The sequence below is a fragment of the Gymnoscopelus braueri genome (assembly GCF_963280865.1).
Source record: "Gymnoscopelus braueri genome assembly, chromosome: 1".
In the NCBI taxonomy this organism is placed as follows: Eukaryota; Metazoa; Chordata; class Actinopteri; order Myctophiformes; family Myctophidae; genus Gymnoscopelus; species Gymnoscopelus braueri.
Window position 1 is genome coordinate 64,784,560 of NC_137603.1, and position 23,290 is coordinate 64,807,849.

At 41.2% G+C, this 23,290-nt stretch overlaps 1 pseudogene across 1 annotated transcript in view; it reads left to right on the top strand.

Annotated features, from left to right (window-relative positions):
* The window catches only part of LOC308093132 (limbic system-associated membrane protein-like), a 178,824-nt pseudogene that overhangs the window by 133,403 nt on the left and 22,131 nt on the right, over positions 1-23,290 (top strand). The window lies entirely within an intron of this gene.

Here is a 23,290-nt window from a genome sequence, read left to right on the forward strand (position 1 = left end):
GAACCACAAGAACTCTGTGCCTATGGAATTCCTAAATTCACTGACACCCTCTGGAGTCCCTGACCATAATCTAAAGCTAATTAAGGAGCCCCAGTCATGCTGCTTAGAAACCTGCAAGCAGGTCCCAAACGCACTCTCAGAAACGGCACCAGAATGGTGGTGGTGCAGATGATGGACAAAGTCATTGAGTGTGAGATTGCAGTAGGGACAAACAAAGGTAAAATAATCTTCCTCCCAAGGATCCCTCACCATGACAGAAGTGATGAACTTCCCTTCACATTTTGCAGACGCCAGTTCCCTATCAGGTTAGCTTTCTCTTTTACCATCAATAAAGGTCAAGGCCAAGAGAATGACAGAGTTGGCATCTATTTACCTCAGCCTGTGTTCGCTCATGGCCAACTCTACACAGCCTTCTCAAGGGGAAAGAGAGCCAGCGCTGTCAAAGTTTTCATTGAGGGTAATGATGATGGAATAACTGACAATATTGTGTACACAGAACTCTTTTAGTTATTCTTTATTATTATTTATGTTTTAATTGTATTTTCTTTTTTTCCGGGTTTGGTCAGCACACGATCTCTCCACTTGCCTCAAAACTTGCCACATACTGTTGATCAGTGCTCTGGCTAATACTTAGGCTTCTTTCCTCGCCTTCAACCTACTTACATACTGTACAATTAATATAAAACTACATTTTAACATTTTGGCCGCAGCTTTTTTCTTGGCTGCTAGGACCCCACCCTACTGCACATCTCCATATATGGCCATATCAGTTGGATCACTGGTGCAACGTAGCTGTGATGTAGCTGATCGGGCCTCGATGTGAGGGCCGCGAAGCGGCCCACACCTCTAGTAATCATAATTGAACTGGGGACCCCCCACCCTGACAAGCACTTGGAATTGTATGAATTACATTTAGTTTTACTCTGTTCCACAGATACTATTGTGAAAATAGCCGATCTACAAGCTGACAAAGCCTTGCATTGCGAGGAGTTTTGAGCTTGTTTTTTTTAGTGTTTTGCCTCTTTCTTGTGTTATTTGACAATTTGGCCAATGTTTGACACAGTTTTTAGGTATTCAAAATATCTTAACACATCAAGTGACAGAGGTTTTTTAAAACAGGGTACATCCAGTTCCAGCGTTCTTACCGTTTACGCTGATCTGTTTAGAGCTGTAGAAGCCTCCACGAGGACCCGGATGTAAACAAAGGGTGTCTGGATGATGGTCGAGGGTCCCCTCTAACGATTGGAACAAAAATATTTCTAACGCGATCCGCCATTGCAGAGTGATCGCCCGTCGAAAACGGCTCGTTTTCACCACTGTAAAAAAGTATGGAGATATGGACCTTTTTCTCCTATCATTGGAGCGGACGGTACGTTTTTTGGACTGGATTCACATCCGTCCATTCTATTTTACAGGGTCCGTGGATCATTGCGTTAGAGTGCCCCATGTGGGATTTTTTTTTTTTTATAATTGGAAAATCGTAGATCTACGGTTTTGGCACTCAATGTGTTAAAAGTCCTTCAATTGTCACTTCACTGTCATCTGGGGACCCCCATTTACCAACTATGGTGTCATACGTCATGGATCACAGATGGCTGACGTCATAGACTGGCCACACTTCCTGGCAGATATGTGCGCTCCACTGAGCATGTGAACCTTTCTAGTGGTTTTTACTCATGGCTGCCAGTTCCCACCTGATGTCATGTGGGAGTTTCTGCTCCACACCGTACTGAATAACTGCTAGCTTGCATAATGTCTTTAGTGTTGGACGTAAATCTAAGATGTACAGGTCATCAGAGAGTGTGTAGCCTAGTTTTCCTCCAAAGACGATGATACGATCTCCCACCATGCAACAGCACATCATAAACCTCTGAGAAGGGCTGTTTCCCTTGAGTTCAACCGTCTTCCAGGTGAAGGTCTCTGAATTGAATTTCCACAGATCATTGAAGTACTGGTCTCAGTTGCTGCCACGTGCCACCATATATGTACAGCTCTCCATTGTAGGCAAAGGCTGAATGACAACAGTGTCGTTCTGGAGAGGCTGTGGGGAAGGCATGCTCAGCCAGCAGTTGGTCTCTGTGTCAAACACTGTGATGCTGTTGTAGCACACCTCCCTCCCTCCCATTATGACGTCATGTAGAATGAACATTGAGTTGACAACAGCTAGAATTTGACATGTGTTTGTTTACATTTGTTCGTAATGTACAGTACCATGATGTCTATCTAACCTGTTGCTAACAACATATTAGCTAACATTGAGGTGAAGATTGATCTGGACAATGTTGTGTCCCAGTGAATGTCGCCAACCTGTGGAACTTCTCATATTATTATGTGATATCATTATTATTATTATTATTATTATTACCCTTATTATTATTATTATTATTATTATTATTATTAAGGGGCCAAGGCAGAAGGGCCTTTGGACCTTATTGCATCTCTACCTTTTATAATTATTCCACCCTTTCTCGCAGTTCTGGCTTAACCGTGCAGTTGATTTGTACAAAACTCGTTGTAATGGTAGAGGGTCATGGAAAACGGTCAAGAAATGAAACTCACAATCATTCGTCAGAGGGTGGCCCTATAGCACTCAATTGAAAATGCAAAATTTGAACAGGTATAACTCATGCCCTGTTTGACCTACAGCCATGTAACTTTTTTTTTTTTTTATAATTTTTATCCCGCGATTTTTGTAACCCATTTTTTTCACCCGGTGCCAATTTCCTAAGTGATCCTGGGGCCTGTTCCTCAAAAGGTGAATTAAAAAAGCCTGGCCTTAAGCCAAATCCAGGCTTGACAAAGTCGGGTCCGAAAAGCCTCGTTTATTCCGTTCCTCAGACGCCAAGCCAGGCTGAAAAGGAGCAACTTTGTCGAGCTAGGCTATGTCAAGCCAGGCTGAATGGGCGGCGATTCGCCGGCGACGTATTTCTATAAAAGACCATGAACTCGAGCGCAGATTCCTTGAACTTGACCAATCATGGCAGCGGGGAACAAAACTCGAGCAGCGTTTTTCTCTGTGGCCAAACAGCAGCAGCTCATGCAAGCATATGAGGAAGTGAAACATGTTATCAACAGAAAAGGAAACGCGACTGCAATAAATAGATCCAGGGAGAAAGCATGGCAAAGTATTGCAAGCACACACAGAGTGTGTGTGTGTGTGTGTGTGTGTGTGTGTGTGTGTGTGTGTGTGTGTGTGTGTGTTTGCAACGGACGGGCAACAGGACGGACGGACGGGACGGGACGGGACGGGACGGGACGGGACGGGACGGGGACGGGGACGGGGGAGACGGGACGGGGGGGGGGTGGTGTACTGCGACGGGGGCCACAACGGGACGGACGGGACGGGACGGGGGGACGGGACGGGACGGGGGGACGGGACGGGGGGACGGGGGGTTGACCGCGGCGGGATGAATGGGGGACGGGACGAGACACGCAATAACCCCACATTTGCAAGACCACTTTGGTAGAGATTTGGGTTGTGTAGTTACCTTGCCATCATGATGTAACTCCAAAGGTGGACAAGAAATACAAAATAATTTCTCCATTGACTAGAAATTGATAATTTAAAATATGCTCCTTATTGACTTACAAAGAGGCTCCTTTAAACCTGTAACTAATAATTTATATATATATTTAAATATATTTATTTATATATATATATATATATATGTATATGTATATGTATGTGTTAGACATTTTTTATAATATTTAAAAAAAAATGTAATATATTATCAAACATCTAACAACAATATGAACTATAGTGTTAACAGAGTGACAATGACATATCACATGAGTCATTGTGAAACAATTATGATTCATGGTCACACACTATTTCAGTAATATAATTAAATTGATTATATCTTATTGTATTTATTACATTTTATTTGAATGCAAGGTCATTAAAATGAGTCCATATACAAACACATGTTTTGAATTAACTGTGGAAAAACTTGAAGAACAAGGCACTGGATTAAGTAAGCTTGGCTGTTAGCCTGCTCCTGACCAGGCTAACTTCACAGCTAAATTGCCATGGTAACTAAGCTAGGCTTGCTTCAATTCTCTTTTGAGGAATCGGATAAGGCTAAACTTAGCCAGGGTGAACTGGCTAAACTAATCTTCAAGATAATTCACCTTTTGAGGAACCGACTCAGCTCTAATCCTGGCTAAATTAAGCCAGGATAGGTGGTAAAGCCAGGCTTTAGCTCTAATTCACCTTTTGAGGAACAGGCCCCTGGGCACTACACCAGCCCTACACCAGTATTACACCTGTCACCCCACAGTAGGGAGGCCAGGGCCGAGCTCATGCTTCTTTCAGGCATGAGAGCCAACTGACCTTCTTGTCACCTGACAGGGGGGAGTTTCCCTGGTTGGACGTAGCGCGTGGAAGGAACACGTTATTCCAACCAGTTCCCTTCCCCTCCATCAGGCGCCCCGGCTGTCATGGGGGAGGCGGTATAGTGACCAGGATTACTACATGTTTTTGTGAGGGTATTAACTACCCTAGGAGACACGGGGAGAACATGCAAACTCCACACAGAGTAGGCCCTTTCGCCAACCCCACCTAGGGTATGGGCGCTGATAACGCGGAGGAGAAGACACGCCCCCAGTGCCCACAGCGTCCCCGGCGGGAATCGAACCCAGGACCTTCTAGCTGTGAGGCGACGGCGCTACCGACTGCGCCACCGTGCCCCTACAGCCATGTAACTTTAATACACATATTCGTCTCTTCATGCCGAACAGCCGTCTGACTTTTGACCTCTGACCTTTAGATCTCCCACCATTTTGAATTATATGAAAAACACCTCCTGGAATTTTTGAGCAATGTAAACAAACATTTCTACACATTAACTTTAGACCTATGCCGCCAAAATATGTTTTGATTTTTTTAAAGTGAAAAACTATCAAATAATGCATGTGCAATTTTTAAAGATAACATGAAATGTTTATTTGAGAGTGTTTTTTTTTCAATGTATGACATACTTCATTATGAAAATAGCCGATCTACAATCTCACAACTTTTCGGATCGCAACGGAGTTGTGAACTTGTAGATCGTCTATTTTCGTCTAGTTTCGGTTCAGAGGAGACATAAAATGTCTTTATTGGTAAATGGTTTGGGAAACAGTGATCTAGAGAAGTTAGCGAAACAGAGGCTTGGTTCATAACGGATGGAAATACTTTATAGATATCAACAGACACTACTAGGGTGGCCATATCTCTAGCTCACTGAGAAGAGAGGTAGCTTATGAATCCGAAGGTCACTAGTTCGATCCCTGTCCCCGACAATGTGTTGAGGTGATCATGATTTTGCATTCTTAGGTTTATACATAGTGTTTCTTGAGGTTAGGCATAGTTTTACTGAGGTTAGGGTTAGTGAGGGTGGGTGGAGGCGGGTGGACGTGGGTGAGGGGGAGGGGAGGGGGCTTGTTCAAACTCTCACACTGGACAAAGTGGCTTTGAAGGTAATGAAAGTTTCTAGGACAGCAGCCTCATACAAGATGGTCCATGGTGGAGGTGGGTGAAACACATTGTCACCTTTTTCATCCCGGGGCTGTTTGCATGCCTGTAGGTTAGTGTTAGGGTTAGGTTCATTTGTTAATTGCATAGTCTTCTTTCCCTCAAGTTCAGTCTTCTGTTTCTATAGTAGAGGACCTAGCTAAGATATGTATGCACGTAATTTAGGAGAGAATATCTCAACTGTTCTTGGCAAATATGACCCCGGGGAACAATTTAGGAACGTTGACTAATTCTCTATCCGGGATGAAATACCTTAAAATGACCACGCCCTTTTTAAAATGACCATAACCGGTGCATTACTTCCAACATGGCTCTATCTGCTAAACCGTTAACGCTACAGATTTACTGAGGTGCTCAAAATGTTCAGAATACTTATGTTTAGGGAAACATAGACAAGTGTAATATTTCTAATTTGATATTTTATGACAGAATAGCAAAAAAAAACAACCAAAAAACCCCAACATATTACAGTCCAGGGCTATAGGAATATTCTGTGTGAATCAGTCTAAAAGCACCTAAATGTAACCCAGGGCATGCTCTAATGATTTAGCAAGGGTACCTGAGCCAGCAATGGGTCATCATTGTGGCCAAATCCAATATGGCCACCACCAGAAAAAGGTTTTGGCTAAAACTTTTGAACCAGATGAGCTATAAACGCAAACTTGGTGTCTAAATCATGTTTTTTTGACAATTAGAAACATGTTGGAATGCTTATCTTTATGGCTGGGTGTGGCTGGACCTCTATTTTGCATATTTCAAAGAAATATTGGTTTTGAAAATGTGTTTTACTTACTTTAATATTTGGCAAACTTGGTGTACTGTCTACGTTATGCTTTTTGAGCATTAGAAACACATTGGAATGCTCATATTTATGATTGAATCCATCTAGAGCACTCTGACTTGCACATCAATGCTCAGCATAAATGTAATACTATCGTAATAGTCAAAGGTGTATGGAATTTGAACAATACATTTAAATTAGAATCATAAAAGTTAATTGCTAAACAAAAAATGGTTGCTAGGAATTTGTCTCGGTGTTACTACAACAACAGAACAGCACTGCAATAACTGTACTGCACCACACACACACACACACACACACACACACACACACACACACACACACACACACACACACACACACACACACACACACACACACACACACACACACACACACACACACACACACACACACACACACACACACAAACACACACACACATTGGAGTGGATGGTCATCATCATATACAGCAAGAGCTGTGGTGGCCACAGCAGAGTAGATGAATCTTGACAGTGGCTTTTCTCAGTCCCTCAAGAACATTCCTCCCACCCAAGCTGCACTGATTCAGCATGTAAACACTGCTGCAGTGCTGCAGACCAGCTTCTATTGGAATCAGACAACCTCCGTCCAACAAAATATCCCAGATTCAAATAGGTTGGGCTGGTACTGGGACTCCATGACTAAGACTTGTGAACCTTACTGGACCTATCTTGCAGGTGCCAGTAAAGCTGTTGCTGTTGTAACACCATAATGTGATATAAACATATTGTAAACAATTATATACACCTTTGACTAGTATGATATCATACTAGTCAATGGTGTATAGAATAGTAATACTATATAGTATTACATTTTATGCTGAGCATTGTTGAACATACTGTATTAGCTGTAGCTGTATCATTAGGAATGAGTTCTACTGTTAAATCATTCTATTGTTTCAACAAAATTACATTGTAAGATGCATTGGTTGTTTCATAACATAGTGGCCATATTTGTGATAATCAAATTAGTGTCCTCTAGATAGATTAAATCATAAAGATAAGCATTCAAACATGTTTCTAATTGTCAAAAAATGTGTGGTTCAAACATTATAGCCAAAAACCTTGTCAGGTGGCGGCCATATTGGATTTGGCCACTATGATGACCCTGAAGGTCGCTGGCTCGGGCACCCTTGCTAAATCATTAGAGCATGCCCTGGGTTACATCTGGGACAAATGTGGTGCTTTTAAATTGATTTGTGCAAAGATATCCCATATGGCCATGGACTGTATGTTTTTAGTGGTTTCTTTTAGCTGTTCTGTCATAAAATATCAATTTAGAAATGTTACACTTTACTATGTTTCCCTAAACAAGTATCCTGAACACTTTTAGCATCTCAGTAAATCTGCAGCTCCCACAGTTTAGCAGATAGAGCCAGGTTGGAAGCAGTGCACCGGTTATGGTCATTTTAAAAAGGGCGTGGTCATTTTCAGGTATTTCGTCCCGGATAGAGAATTAGTCAACGTTCCTAAATTGTTCCCTGGGGTCATATTAGCCTAGAACAGTTGAGATATTCTCTCCTAAATGAAGTGCATACATATCTTAGCCAGGTCCTAGACTACTATGGCTTATGGTCCATATTACTTATAGGTTTTTTTCCTTTTTTTTCTCTCTCTGCATTCCTTGGCCCTGCTTATCGCTGCTTGCAGCTATATTTATTATTATTATTATTATTATTATTATTATTATTATTATTATTATTACCCTTATTATTATTATCATTATTATTTATAACTTTTTCATGAACTACTGTATTCATCATTTAAAATGGAGATGCACTTGAGGGGATTTAAATTTCTAAAACACATGCTCGGCTGTTATACAGTTACACCAAATGAAAATGTGCCTGGAAATCTAATCACATTAATGCTAATATCCAGGGACATTGGTTAATATTGACTGCCAGAATGTATTCATAATGTACTCACCCACTGCCAGCGTTTTTAATATTTTTTTTTATAGAACAAATGAGAATTATTTGTCCGTTTATTTTTTAACATTGAAGTGAATGGATTCCTCCTAATTCGTTGTGAATAACAAAAAAAAATTATACAAAAAAATTAGAGAAACATTTTAGAAATTCAAATTTTTTTTTTTTTTAAATGACAAAAAGGGGAGAATTCTCCCCTTTGGCGGTAAACACCATTGACTGCAAAGGGGAGAATTCTCCCCTTTGGCGGTGAGTGTGTTAAGATACAAGCGCAAACCAAACAGTAAACAGGAAGTGGACAGAGGCGGAAGTCTTCGGATGACGTTATTTCCGTATGCGTGTGAGTTACAGTGAAAGTGGTCACACCGGATGATAGAAAACAGCACGATCTTTTATAAAACAATGACAAAATTATCGGACGGGGATTCCCGTCCGTGGCAATGTGAGCCTTTGTAGAATCGGACGGGAGTTCCCGTGGCAATGAAAGAGTTAATGTTTTTTTATGAGGTATTCAGTGGCTGCCATTTCCCACCTGATGTTGTGTGCGAGTCCCGACTGCTTCAGACTGTACTGAATAACTGCTAGCTTGCAGAACGTCTTGAGACTAGGACATAGGTCCAAGATGTACATGTCATTGGATTTGCCGAATCCTCCAAAGAGAAAGATGCGATCTCCCACCATGCAACAGCACATCCAATACATCGATGAACGCGGCATCGATGAACACAGGCCGTTCCCCTTGGGCTCAACCTTCTTCCAGGTGAAGGTCTCTGGATTGAATTTCCACAGATAATTGGTCGTGTTCAAGTTGATGCCACCAAATATGTACAGCTCTCCATTGTAGGCAAAGGCCGAATGACCCCAGCGTCGGTCTGGAAGAAGCTGTGTAGAGGGCGTGTTCAGCCAGCAGTTGGTCTCTGTGTCAAACACTCTGATGTTGTTGTCCTGGTTCCCTGTGCCCCCAAATACAAACATCTTTGTTCCGATGATGGTGGCAGAGTGACTAGATGACAGAGTGCCTCTGGTATTAATTAAAGACCAGACCATCGAGGTGGTGTCCAACCTGTAGATGTCATTAGTGCGTCCAGTAAGCTGGGTGATTCCTCCATAGATATACATGACCCTCCCCATGACACAGGCTGAGTGGCTCCACCTCGCCTCTGGAACAGTTCCAGAAACCCTGTGTTTGAACCATCTGTGGGTGTCAACATCAAAGGTATAAAGCGTGTTGCAATTAAGAATGCATCCCCAGACGTAGACAATATCTTCCACCAGAACGGCTATGTGATCCATGTGCAAGCAAGGAACCTCAAGGTGATCTTGTCCTCTTCCAGTTGTCACTGGGTACAACTTCATCCAGGATAAAGACACCGCGTTGAAGATGTGAACTTCAATCTGATCACAGTTGGTCATGCTCCTGTCCCCTCTAAAGGAGTACAGCTTGTGTCCCACGGCAACAGCAGTATGATGACGATATTTATTCGGAGCTTCTTCGAGGTGAACGGTCCAGTGAAACATTTCACACACCTGCAGTTCTGTGGATCAAAGTGAATTAATGGAGTATTGCTGTGTAATATGATGAAGTCCTCTGTTTAACAGAACAGAGTTCTATTGAGTGTGCCACCACTTATATTGGTGCAGAAACACAGACATCATGGACAGTTTGACCAATCAATGAAGGTGATGCTTTTCGATTTCCCTAATATGGTAAATTGGTTGCTATGGTGATCAATTTACCATATTAGGCAAATCAAAAAGCATCACCTTCATTGATTGTAACTAAGTACAGTACTTAAGTACAATTGTACTTTTACTTTACTGGTGTATTTCCAGTTGTCTATACTTTTACTTCTACTCAACTACATCTCAGAGGCAAATATTGTACTTTTTCTCCACTACAATTATTTGAAAACTTTAGTTACCAGTTACTTTGTAGATTTTGATTATTATTACAAAACATACATTAACCACTTCAGCCCTATATACATTTCGGCCATTTGAAAATTGCCGATCTTGTAGATCTGCTTGTAGATCTGCTATTTTCAAACTATTTTTATACATTTGAAAACTTGTGAAATGGGACATACTGCATATGAGTACTTTTACTTTTATACTTTAAGTATATTTGGATACCAATACTTTAGTACTTTTACTCAACCATGTATTTTTAGAATTACAGACTTGTACTTGTAACAGAGTATTTCTACATTGCAGTATTGATACTTTTACTTAAGTAAAAGTATCCACCACTGATAGCAGCCCAGCCCAGACAGTCTTGGTCCTCACGTTACACAGCAGACAGCCTGTTGATTATTTGACAATACATTTGAGAGGACATGTAATGATGACGTCGTGATGTCACTGGGTGATGAGCATCATGTAGAATACAGAATGACATGAATATGTTGACATTTGTATGCGTATACATATATACATTTATATGTTTATGAATTGAATACCAAGGACCTGTCGTATCTGGCCCTACGGAACCGGCAGGAAATGAGGTCCATTCCCGGAGGCGGGGAATAAAGAGTCAGCGCTCAGAGATCGGAGCTTTCATTCTCAAACAATTCCATTTTATTGTAAGAGTCCTTTAGCAATCCACACATACAAGTCAATTGTCGTATAGCGCATCTTTGTTCATAGGATCTGCTGTATCCTGTTGAACGTGACATCTGTGTGTAGCCGAAACACAGAGTCCCGTTTGCTTCATTTTATACAAAACAGTTTAGTATAAATAACTACCTCCTGTCTGTGACCGTCAATCACAAATAGGCTCCTGTCTGAACAATAGACTTCTTGGCCAGCCTCTCGCGCACAACGGATCTGCCTCCTTATATTGACACATGAAAATCTTCCTTAGTTCCTATCTATAAAACCGTACTTTCCTATTTGCTCACATTATGACATTATTATACAACATTTTATTAGCTTCGAAATAAGTCTAAACAGTGATATATCCGATGTTGTATGAATGATCTTTATAATTGAAGTTACTTAATAGAAACGCGCTCCTCTGCTGGGTTCCCCCTCTGTCGGAACTCAGCCCCTCCTTTCTAGAGAGAGCGTCAAAATCCCTTTAATAATGATGCCGTCATTAATCTCGGATTTAGACACCGAGTGATCATCTTATCCCACTAAAGGGTCTTCCCTCGGCCCTATTTTACTAAAACTTATATGTATCTGTAAATTTAGAAGAGCCTAGTAAACATTGTATATTAAACCCTGTTTGTTTTAACTCATCTCGGCTGGCTTGACTGAAGAGGGCAACTGTCTTAGTGTCAAACAGGTACTGTTGCCTAATCTTAGAATGCACTTTGTGAGAACCAAGCGCTCGGGGGTGTGGTATTTTGGATTCACACCATACTTGGAAGGGTTATCTTGACCAATTCACTGCAGCTGGCAGTCACCGCTAGAATATTCCCAAATAGCTTAGTGACTTTTTGGTCTCCTCTTGTTATTAGACACTTTAACGATTTGTGTTTATAATATATTAATATCATAATAATGTCATATTCCATAAGCACAGGACCCGATACACGACAACCTCAATGCAAACAAGACCGCAAGTGTGCGTGTGTGCGTGTGTGTGTGTGCGTGTGCGTGTGCGTGTGCGTGTGCGTGTGCGTGTGCGTGTGCGCGCGCGCGTGCGTGCGTGCGTGCGATGACTCCATCTGCTTTTCAGTCCTTTTCAGTTGCAGCCAGTGCAGAATGTCTGGCTGTCACTTTCCCCACTCCCACACTAACAGATTGCCTTGTATGGGTCAAGGTGTGGCATAGAAGCTGGAACAGGCAACGTGCACAGAATAGTTCTCTCTCTCCCACACACACACACACACACACACACACACACACACACACACACACACACACACACACACACACACACACACACACACACACACACACACTACGTCAATGCAGGAAGCGATGGCATGCGTGTGCTTGGGGAGGTTATTCAATCAGAGTGGTGTCCTGATGACTGGTCACCACTTTCCCGTCCTTTAAAGGGCAAGACCACTTTGGAAGAGGTTTAGGTTGTGTATTTACACTCAGCTTTGTTCGTGTTTGTTTACGTGCTTATAGAGTGACTTTGAGAGCTGTTTTACCGTACAATGTAAGTCAATGAGGAGCAAATTTAGAATGATCAATTTCTAATCAATGGAGCAATTATTTTTGATTTCTTGTCCGCCTTTGGAGTTACATCATGGCAAGGTAAATACACAACCCAAACCTATAGCAAAGTGGTCTTGCCCTTTAAGGATGAGTTTCTGGGCCGGCCGATGTCGACAATGGCAAATATTGCGGCATGGTCATGCTGGACCTCCAGAAGGCCTTTGACACCGTTAATTACCCAATTATGATCGATAAGCTCAAAGCAATAGGTTTTGATGATACGTCGGTGAGCTGGATGAGATCCTACCTGGAAGGGAGGGAGCAAGTGGTGGAAGTAAACAGCACCCAGTCCCCTCCCCTCCCAGTGACTTTTGGTGTTCCGCAAGGAAGTATACTAGGACCTTTACTGTTCCTGATATATGTGAACGATATGTCTTCAGCTTGCGACTGCAAACTGTTCCTGTTCGCAGATGACTCGGCTCTGCTGGTCTCGGACAGGAACAGGCTGCAGGTTGAGAAAACTCTCAGCTCTGAACTCAACAAGATCTGCATCTGGCTCTCCGACAACAAACTATCATTACACCTGGGTAAAACTGTATCCATCCTCTTTGGGTCCAGTCCTAACCTTAGCAAGGCTGAGAGCTTCACGATCAAAGTGGGTGATGATGTTATCACAAGAAAGGATGAAATTACCTACCTGGGTTCCATCTTGGAGGCAAACCTCTCCGGAAACAAAAACGCAGAAAGAGCGATCAAAAAGGTTAACCAAAAAACATGCTATTTGTATAGGATTGATCGTCTAGTCAGTAAGAATACTCTGAAGATTCTTGCAGGGGCCCTCATACAAGGTTATTATGATTATGCATGCACTTCATGGTATCACAACACCTCCAAGGCCTTAAAAACAAGGCTCCAAACATCCCAAAACAAACTAGTAAGGCTACTTCTTGGCCTCAACTACAAAACCCATCTAACCCCTGCTCATTTTGCTAGGATTGGATGGCTAAGGGTTGAGGACAGAGTACAGCAACTTGCTATGGGCCTGGTCTTCAAGATACTGATGTATCTTTTCCGGGGGATACCGTGGGATAACCCTCAATGAAAGAGTAGTAGCACAGAGGTACGAGATCCGATGGATATTTATTCTTCAAGTCTTTTATTGATCAACTTCAAGAGTATTCACGAAAATGGCAAACTGAGTTGGTCAAAATACAGCGCTCCGTCATCACAGCTGTAGGGTCATATATACAGTACATTTCAAATCACATGCTGAAGTCACAGTTGTCCCTCCTCCTTATTTCGGCCAATCAGAAGCTGATCCGCTCTTGTCGAGCGCACCAAAGATCTCGCTATGCTGGTCACACACATTTGCATGAAGGTATCTCTGATAATACAATTTTGAGTTCCTGTGTTCAAACTATAATCTAAAATGGAACATTCTTTAATAATTCGTGTTCAACATGTCATGAGCCTTAATAGGAGTGTAAAAATGCATACCTTTATATATATATACAACAGTTTAACAAACAAGGACTTTAAGGCACAACTTCTGAAGTGGTGAGAGGAATGTGGCTTTGTGGTGCCCACACTTTGATTCAGAGAACCATTTGCTGGTTAAGTTCCAGGTCAATAAATCAAGATGTTATTATTCTAAATAAAACTGCTATGTAAAACCTGTGTACCATTTGTAGAACTTTATCTTACCCTAAGAAACTATAGTCTGTGATGTTCTTACTTAAGTTAAATTTAGGGGGATCTGTTGATCTTTACAGTTCTTGTTCCCCAGGGGGTAATGGTAAACCGGGTCCCCCTCCTCCTGTCATATACTAGAACAAAGCATTACCTTTCAAAAGGTAAACACAAGACTCTTTTGTTAGTCAAGTCAAGAGACGGCTGTCTTTGTTTTCACAGACCCCTCTACCGACCCCAGGAGTTTATGACCAAATGCTTCTTTCATCTCCTTCCTGTTGACTCCACCTAGGAACACAGTTTAGCATATGGCGTGCGATAATTCATATGATTGTCTGCGAGATACTTCAATACACCACAACATTGGGATCCCCCTGTATTTGTCTAAATACTTCCTAAATGTTACACAGATTTGGCTCAACAAAGGGAATGAACTCTTTCTCATGCTATTCATCAAAAATGTGGAATCCCCTACCGAAAGGAGTAAAGGAGTGTAAAACCCTACTCACCTTCAAAACTGCCCTAAAGATACACCTTCAGGAGGCTGCAATTCGAAAATGGCCCCTGTCTAAGTCTTAACCTACCCCCCCCCCTTTTCTTTTTCTTCTTTTGTAAATTTGTTTCACTTTTCATACCAGTAACCTGTTAGCTGATTGTATGACTTTCTGTATAGTAGTGTGTATATCTGTCTGTCTCTTATATGTCATCATGATTTGTGTGCATGGGGATCTCATCTTAAACAAGCTTAGTTTAACTCCCAGTTTAGTAGACCTTGTATTGTGAATTTGTACTTCCATGTACTGATGTTCTCATGTCTTACTACATAAAGTACATCAATCAATCAAACCGTGTGTTTGTGGAGGCATCATCATCATCATCATCATCATCATCATCATCATCATCATCATCATCATCATCATCATCATCATCATCATCGTCAGTGAAGTCACTAATCATTTAAAGAGCTGAGAGTGCTCTCCTCTGATTATCTGCTAATACTTTCAAATTAGCCTGTAGCATAATGATCTGTCTTTAGCCTGCTTAACTCATTCACTGCACCAGACGTAAAAAACGTAATATTTTCCCATTACCAATTCTGCCACGGACGTAATAAACTTTTTTTTTTTCTTTTTTTTAAAATAAAATATCGCACTGATCTGTATCACCCGCAGTGACCATTTTCACTGTAACTCAACCGGATACGGAAATAGCGTCAATCCAAGATTTCCGTTTCCGTCCGCTTCCTGTTTAACTCTTTCATTGAAACGTCTCTTTCTCGAGTTGCTTTTTTTCCCCCTGTGTTCCACCAGACGCACTGTTTTGAAACTGCTGCTACAGGAGAAGGGAATGTCGCAGATGGAATATTTTTTCTCTTGGCGACACACACATGTACCCTGTGTGTTTACCAACAGTCGGACACGCGATCATATGGGATGTACATTTTCTGTCGCGAGCTGAAAAAGAGAAATGGTGTGTTCACATGGAGCTGCATGAGAAGTAGCCGAGCCGATTAGAATGTTTGTTTTCTGGGCGACTCAGACACATACCCTGTGTGTTTACAAACGATTGGACATGCGATCATAATGAATATCATTTTATATTGCTGGCAGTGGGCAAACACAGCCATAAATAAATCTGTCAGTGAATGAGTTCATGCCAAATCACCTCTTGATGTTACATTGATGGTCATTGGTCACTGTGGGCTGTACCGTATGTGTGAGGATGGAGAATATAGAAGTGGAGACATGAAAAACGACAGAGAATTGTTGGCTACATTATGTGATTGATGAAGCCTTGTCTTCAGCTCTGATGGAGAGTTCAGACGGTTCAGGTTCTTGATGTGGACTGTCACTGTCCAGTTTTAGGAATACTCTCATCTGCTGTTTATATCCCATATCCCGGAGGTACTGTGACAATACGATCGTTATGGAAACAGCAATTGGTCGCGGCTTTGCGCCTGGGTGTGTGGACTGTCCAGTTTGTGTTACAAACCACAGTTTTGGGGATTATCTTGCATGCGGTTAATTTGCTAAGTACTAAAATCTTTGAAAATAGCAGATCTACAAGCTCACAACGAGTTGCGATGTGAGCTTGTATATTGGCTATTTTCAAATAGCCTAGGTATAAAATAGGGCTAAAGTGGTTAATGTATGTTTTATAATGTTATATTTTGTATCTGCAAAGTAACTAGTAACTAAAGTTTTCAAATAATTGTAGTGGAGTAAAAGTACAATATTTGCCTCTGAGATGTAGTAGAGTAGAAGTAAAGGTGTACTGTAGACAATTGGAAATCCTCCAGTAAAGTAAAAGTACCTTAAAAGTGTACTTAAGTACAGTACTTAATGACTGCTGCTCAATCATTGTCCTCTGCATAGGAAAAGTGAATCAATGTCACCTTGACATTGATTTGACATTGCACTCCTCTCCCAAAAGTTGAACAGTGCTCCAGCCCGTCTTTACCATAGCATGACAGAATGGTGGTGGGAGCTCAACAAAATGCATTTTGTGGACACGGCCCTTTATAAAGTCGATGTACTGTACCTAAAAACAACACTCTGGCTGCAATGGAATAATAAAGATCCTCCCTTCGATACTAAAGAAATACTGTTTGCTCGTTATTTGCCTCATAAAGCAGCCCATAATCTGGTAGTTGAAACTAATGCAGCTCAAACGGACCCTGAGAGGATGAATTGCGAAGCCGTTCATCTTGGTTTTATTACCCGGATGATGCTGAAAGCGAGGAGCGGGAGTATGAATTAAACACAGTCTGGCAGACTGTGAGAGATGTGAGAAGAACACCTGTTTGCACTTTCTTTTTTTTTCTCTCTCTTTTTACCCCTTTTTCTCCCCAATTTAGTTGTCATGCCAGTTGTTGCCTCCTCACACACATTTCTGTGTTGTCACTGCTGTTGTATCCCACTGACTCACCTGTCAGTGAGGAGCCCCCACCGGGAGGAAAATTATTTGACAGCTTTAGTTACTACAAATGTATATACATTTCGGCCATTTGAAAATAGCAGATCTACAAGCTCACAATGCGTTGCATCGTGACGCATTGTGAGCTTGTAGATCTGCTATTTTCAAAAGATGTTACATTTTTAACTTGTGAAATGGGACATTCTGCACAATGATTACTTTTGGTACTTTAAAGGATCTACACCATGAATTTAAAAAATATATTTAATATTTAATATATTGTTTATGTCCCTCAAACGTTTTTCAAAAGGTTTGAGCCTAAATCAAGCCTCAGATATACTCATTCCAACTAACTTCTCTCTGGCTTATAAAGCACTTTCACCTGCAATACCACATTGTCCTGTTTGGCACGGGCGCTATTGAGCCAGTTTGTATGCATGTTATCTCCTGGTTCTGTGTGGAAAAAGTAAAAAATAAATAAAGTTGGAACTGAAAAAACAGGAGGGATTTTACCAGACGTGACGTCACGTCTGGGTGAAAATCAGTTTGGTCTGTTTTGAGACCAATTTACAGAAAACCTCAGATATGCTGTGAAAGCCTGAGTGTTCAAACTGGGGTATTTTGGGGATAGAAAAGAGGTAGGGGAGACCAAAAACACAAAAAATAAGGAAACGTAAAAATTCATGGTGTAGTCCATTTAAGTATATTTTGATACCAATACTTTTGTACTTTTACTCAAGTAAATTTTGATTACCGGACTTTTACTTGTAACAGAGTATTTCTACACTGCAGTATCGATACTTTTGCTTAAGTAAAACATTTGAGTACTTTTTCCACCACTGATCCTCAATACATCTGTAATTTCATCCTCAATACAATCTGTAATGTTATCCTTAATACATCTGTAATTTCATCCTTAATACATGTCATTTCATCCTCAATACTGGCCTCTATGTAACACCACCGATGTGTGATGGTGTGTTTGTGCACTCATGCATGCATCAGTTTGAGACAAAAGTAATCTGAGTGGGAACAACAGTTTGTGGGACAACAGAGAAGCAGTGTGTGTGGAGAGACACACGGAGGAGGGATGGATAGAAGAAGATCCTCTCTGTTCTGCTGTAACTCCACTACAGATGTATCGATGATGAGACCTGAGCCATCCTTTTTTACTCTCAAACGAGACGAGGGGATGCGGTCAGGATCGATTTGTCCAATATTAGACGCATCGTCTGTGTTTATCCGCATCTCAGATTGAAATTGGCAAACGGCTCAGATGTACCATGAACGCTGGATACGTGAGAAGGCGAGATAAACTGTGAGACGTCGACAGAAAGCACCGCGACGCGTTGGCAATTGAAAGTATTGAACTGTGTCATATTTTTGCCATTTGTTTATTTGAGTTTTTGTTACATCAGATAGATCTGAAGCAAGTGGTGTGGAAATCCCGTGGCACCGTTGTCAGTTAACCAATCAGAATGTGTTAATCCAGCGGTCGTTAGGCAGGCAGGGAAACGATACATTTGCTACTTTGAAACCAGATCCTTCTTTGGGCAACTTCTCCAGGTTTTCAGGAAAAAAATGCCTGTGGGCAGTCCTGTACGTCAATGCACTCCCACACACAAACACACAAGCACACATCTAAATACATTGAAGTCTGCAATCAGTTCAGTTGAATGGAGGTCTGCGTCTTTATAATAATGCTCTCTCTCCAGATTTTAAAGGCATTTTAGATCTAAAGTTAAAATAAGATGACAAATCTGTAAGGAGAGAATGTCCAGGAGAAAGCTGTTAAAGGTATATTTCACTTTCAAATAAGAATAAACATAAAAAAATATATAAAAAATAAATGAAAAAAGTAATGGAAAAATCAGGGCCCCCTCATGCATTAGAAGGACATTCTAATGCGTGAGGGGGCCATGTTTTTTCCATTACTATTTAATGTTTATTTTATTTGAAAGTGAAATATACCTTTAACACATTTTTACTCCACCATTAAGCCTAAAGCAGAGAATACACTCATGCACTTCATAATAATCACATTTTTGGATGAATTAATTCATCCAAAAAGCAGCTCAAGCCACATAAAGCTAAGAAAAGGATAAATGAAAATGAGTTTGTTTGCCTGCGTGTGTGTGTGTGTGTGTGTGTGTGTGTGTGTGTGTGTGTGTGTGTGTGTGTGTGTGTGTGCATGTGAGTGCGTGCGTGCATGCGTGCGTGCACTTCAGCTTCCATAACCATAGGCGTTATAAAAGCTGTGTATGCACGGCTTGTTTTGATAGACCTGGTTGCTTATTTCTCTCGCAGAATCTGGCAACACTGCTGAGCAGCTGCTTTGTTCATCTCGACCTCGCACCTACTGTACAGTACGCCACTGTTTGCTTACACACAAAATATATATTGTGTGTGTGTGTGTGTGTGTGGGGGGGGGTGTGTGTGTGTGTGTGTGTGTGTGTGTGTGTGTTCGCTGTGCTCAACGGCCGTGTATATGCGGCTTGTTTTCATAGACCTGGTTGCTTATTTCTCTCACATAAACTGCTAGTAGGGTTCAGACAGAGCTGTATAAGAGAGTTTAAGTTATGACACTATAGCGTTGACTCCCATTGTAAGAATGGAATGTGGAAGTGCTCTGTCTATCTCAATGAGATAGTTCCTATGTTTGGAACTATAGCCCATAGCAGCCCGCTTTGCGGCGTTATCAAAGCGTGACGTTACTCTCTCTTCTACAGTCTGGGTTCAGAGTATGGGACATCTCACCCATTGGCCTAAAGGACAGCCAATGATGAAAAATATGTCGAAAACATGTCGTATAGGTGTTGGTTGCTCTGTCTGTTCGTAGACCAGCCACTCTTCGAGCAAGCTGGTAAAAAGAGAGTCTATGTGCACGCCCCGTATAAGGTCTAGCAAGAACGTGGTGATGTCAGGAGTACATGACACGGCAGCCCCCCGGTGGTGGATGTAAGGGGACGCCACCAGACCAGAGGAGGCAGAGTTGGAGAGGCGTGCGTGCGTGCCTTTAAGCGATATATCCTTAAAGGTCAACGTTTTAAGGAACAACGAGGGAAAGGCCACAGCTCTTTGAAAAGCACTTCAGCTTTTATAACGCCTATGGTTATGAAAGCTGAAGTGTGTGTACGCGCGCACGCAAGAGCAGCGATATCCTTTAACCATTCAATCCGGGAGCGCATCTGTGTCATTTTAGATTTATTTGGGCTGTGCCGCGCTATGAGCTTGCAGATCTGCTATTTTTGTTTTTAATCGTGAACATTTGTGCAAATCTTTGAATATATATATTTTTTAAAGTGAACATCTGTACCATATTTTGTTCCAGGGACCCCCTGAAGCAAAGATTTGAGTTACAAATGTTCGCTTTAAAAATATATATATATTCAAAGGTTTGTGCACATTTTCACGATTTATTTTTCGCTATGAGCTTGTATACCTGCAATATTTGGACAGCCAAAGTCATTCTTTCTCCTCTTTTCTTCTCCCCTCTCCTCTCCTCCCTTCTTTTTATTTTTTTCATCACTTCTATCTTCATTATGTTTCCTTCCAATTAATTAATTTATTTATTTATCTATTTATTTTAATCTGAGGGGAAAAAGCCAATTGGATTCTGTTGGATTCTGTGTCACTTCAATCTAGTTTCTTGTGGCCTCTGCATCGCTCTTGTCATCAAAGTTGCCATGGTTTTTCTATGTGTTTGTTTTGTCTGCGTTATGCTTTTATTTTCCCATATTCATCATATTCCATACTAATTGATCATTGTTTTTATTTATTTATGTATCGCTCTCCTATCTGCATACACACCGTCTTATACTTCATGGCCCACCTACAGTTTATAAGGGTGATATATAGAGCCCCTCATCCTCACTGATTGATTACAGCTGAATGGATGAATAGCTTTAAAACCGAACGCGTCAACATTTCTTAATCCAGCTGAGTTCTCCTCTTTGTCTCTCTGTCTCTCTGTCTCTCTGTCTCTCTGTCTCTCTGTCTCCGTTTCTGTCTCTATGTCTCTCAGTCTCTCAGCCTCTGTGTTGTTGTTACGGGGCCAGAGCTCAGCTCTGGACCTGTCTTAATGTTCCCCTTATTCCGTCACTTCTGCCACTTTTCGCAGTTCTGGCTGAACCGTGCATACGCTTTTTACGAAACTCGGCCATATGGTAGATGGTCATGAAAAACTATCTATAAATAATTCTCACAATCTTTCGTCCAAAGGTGGCGCTATAGCACTCAATTGAAAATGGCAACTTTGAACAGGTACAACTCATGCCCTGTTTGACCTAGAGCCATGAAACTTGGATACACATATGCGTCTCCTCATGCTGAACAACTTTCACCCTCTGACTTTTGACCTCTGACCTTTAGATCTCCCACCATTTTGAATTATATGAAAAACAGTCATTTGCTCATAACTTCTGCACTTTTTCACTTATGGAAAATTCGCTACTAACGTTTTTCGAGGTCCAAAGTTCATGTGTAAAAATTCGTGCAGATTACTCAAAAATCCCAGGAGGAGATAGAGTTTAACTATTGCAGTTTTATGAAAATTATTCATCTGCCCCTAACACATACATGTAGACTCACATTTCTTTGAAACTTTGCAGAAAGGTTGAGGGTCATTCCAAATATCACTGAAACCAATCTTACTCCAATTGGCCAAAGGGGGGCGCTATAGCAATTTTTTGAAAATGCAAACTTTAAACAGGCAAAAGTCATGCCTCATTTGTCCGACAGCCATTAAACTTGCTTACACATGTGCCTTGACTCATGAGGAACACATCTATCGCTCTGATCAGTAAGCTCCGCCCTAAGATTTCGAGCAGTTTGAAAAACACTTAAACCCAGGATTTTTCAGCTATTTGCTTGAAACTATATCATCTGTGTGAGCTGCTTTTTCACCAGTTCAAGTCTGTCGGTCCAATGGCTTCTCCCTTAAGCGTCTGCCTCACAACCTCAAGGTCGCCAGTTCAAATCTCACTTGATGCAGGCTTCATTAAAGTTGCATTGCACAAAACATGGCTGTTTCAATTAATGCTTGAGCCAACTGTTAAGGATAACATGAAATGCTTCTTTGAGAGAGTATGTTTTTGCAATGTATGACAAACTTCAATGTGAAAATAGTCGATCTACAATCTCACAACTTTTCAGATAGCAACGTTTTGTGAGCTTGTAGATCGGCTAGTTTCACTAGTTTTCGTTCCGAGGAGACAAAAAATGTCTATATTGTTAAATGGTTTGTGAACCAGTGATCTAGAGTAGTTCGGGACACAGAGGCTTGGTCCATAATGGACGAAAAATACTTATAAATATCAACAGACACTATAAGGGAGGCCATATATCTAGCTCAATGAGAAGCGAGGCAGCCTTGAAGTCCGTAGATTGCTGGTTCGATCCCTGTCCGTGACAATTTATAGAGGTGATCATGATTTGGCATTATTCGGATAACACATAGTGTTTCTTGAGGATAGGCTTAGGCGTTGTTTTACTGAGGTTAGGGTTAGTGAGGGTTTAAAATGCTCATGTTAATTGCATGGTCATCTTTCTCTCAAGTTCAGTCTTCTATGTTTCTATGGCTTATTGTGCATATTACTTATCATTGCTTCTTTCTTTCTTCTCTCTGCAATCTCTGGCCCCGTATTATTGCTGCTTGCAGCTATATTTCTATTTGTTATTCCTGTGTGGGAGTGAGTGGGGTGATGGCAGTGCTGTGATTTGGGTCTCCGCCTGAAAAAGGCAAACAAGAGTCATACGTTTCCAAAGCTGAATTGATTATTATTTTATTATTTTATTGTTTTGCATCTGCTGTAGATTGCCATGGTTTAGTCTTGCATGTAACATAGAACAACTGGTTTTTATAAACGTATTACCAGTACATTACACTGTAAAAGTGTCTGTGTTAATTTAACTCTGTTGGGTGCATTGTGACACTCTCAGGGACGAGTTCACAGCAAGATTTGGCTGCTTTTGTGGCAAAATCTGCACAAATAACACACAAATAAACAGTGCAATTCTTAAAGCTGAAATGTGCCCATACGTGTGCTGCCGAGCAAATAGCACCTCAGTGCTCCAGTGCTATTTGCACTTATTTAACCCATTAAGACCGGGAACGCATCTGTGTGTCATTTTTTTATTTCTTTGGCTATACAAAATAGCAAATATACAAGCTCATAGCTCGGCACCGAGTGCCGCGCTATGAGCTTGTTGATCTGCTATTTAAAAAAAATCGTAAACATTTTTGAAAATCTTTGAATATATATATTATTATTTTTTTAATCAAACATTTGTAACTCAAATC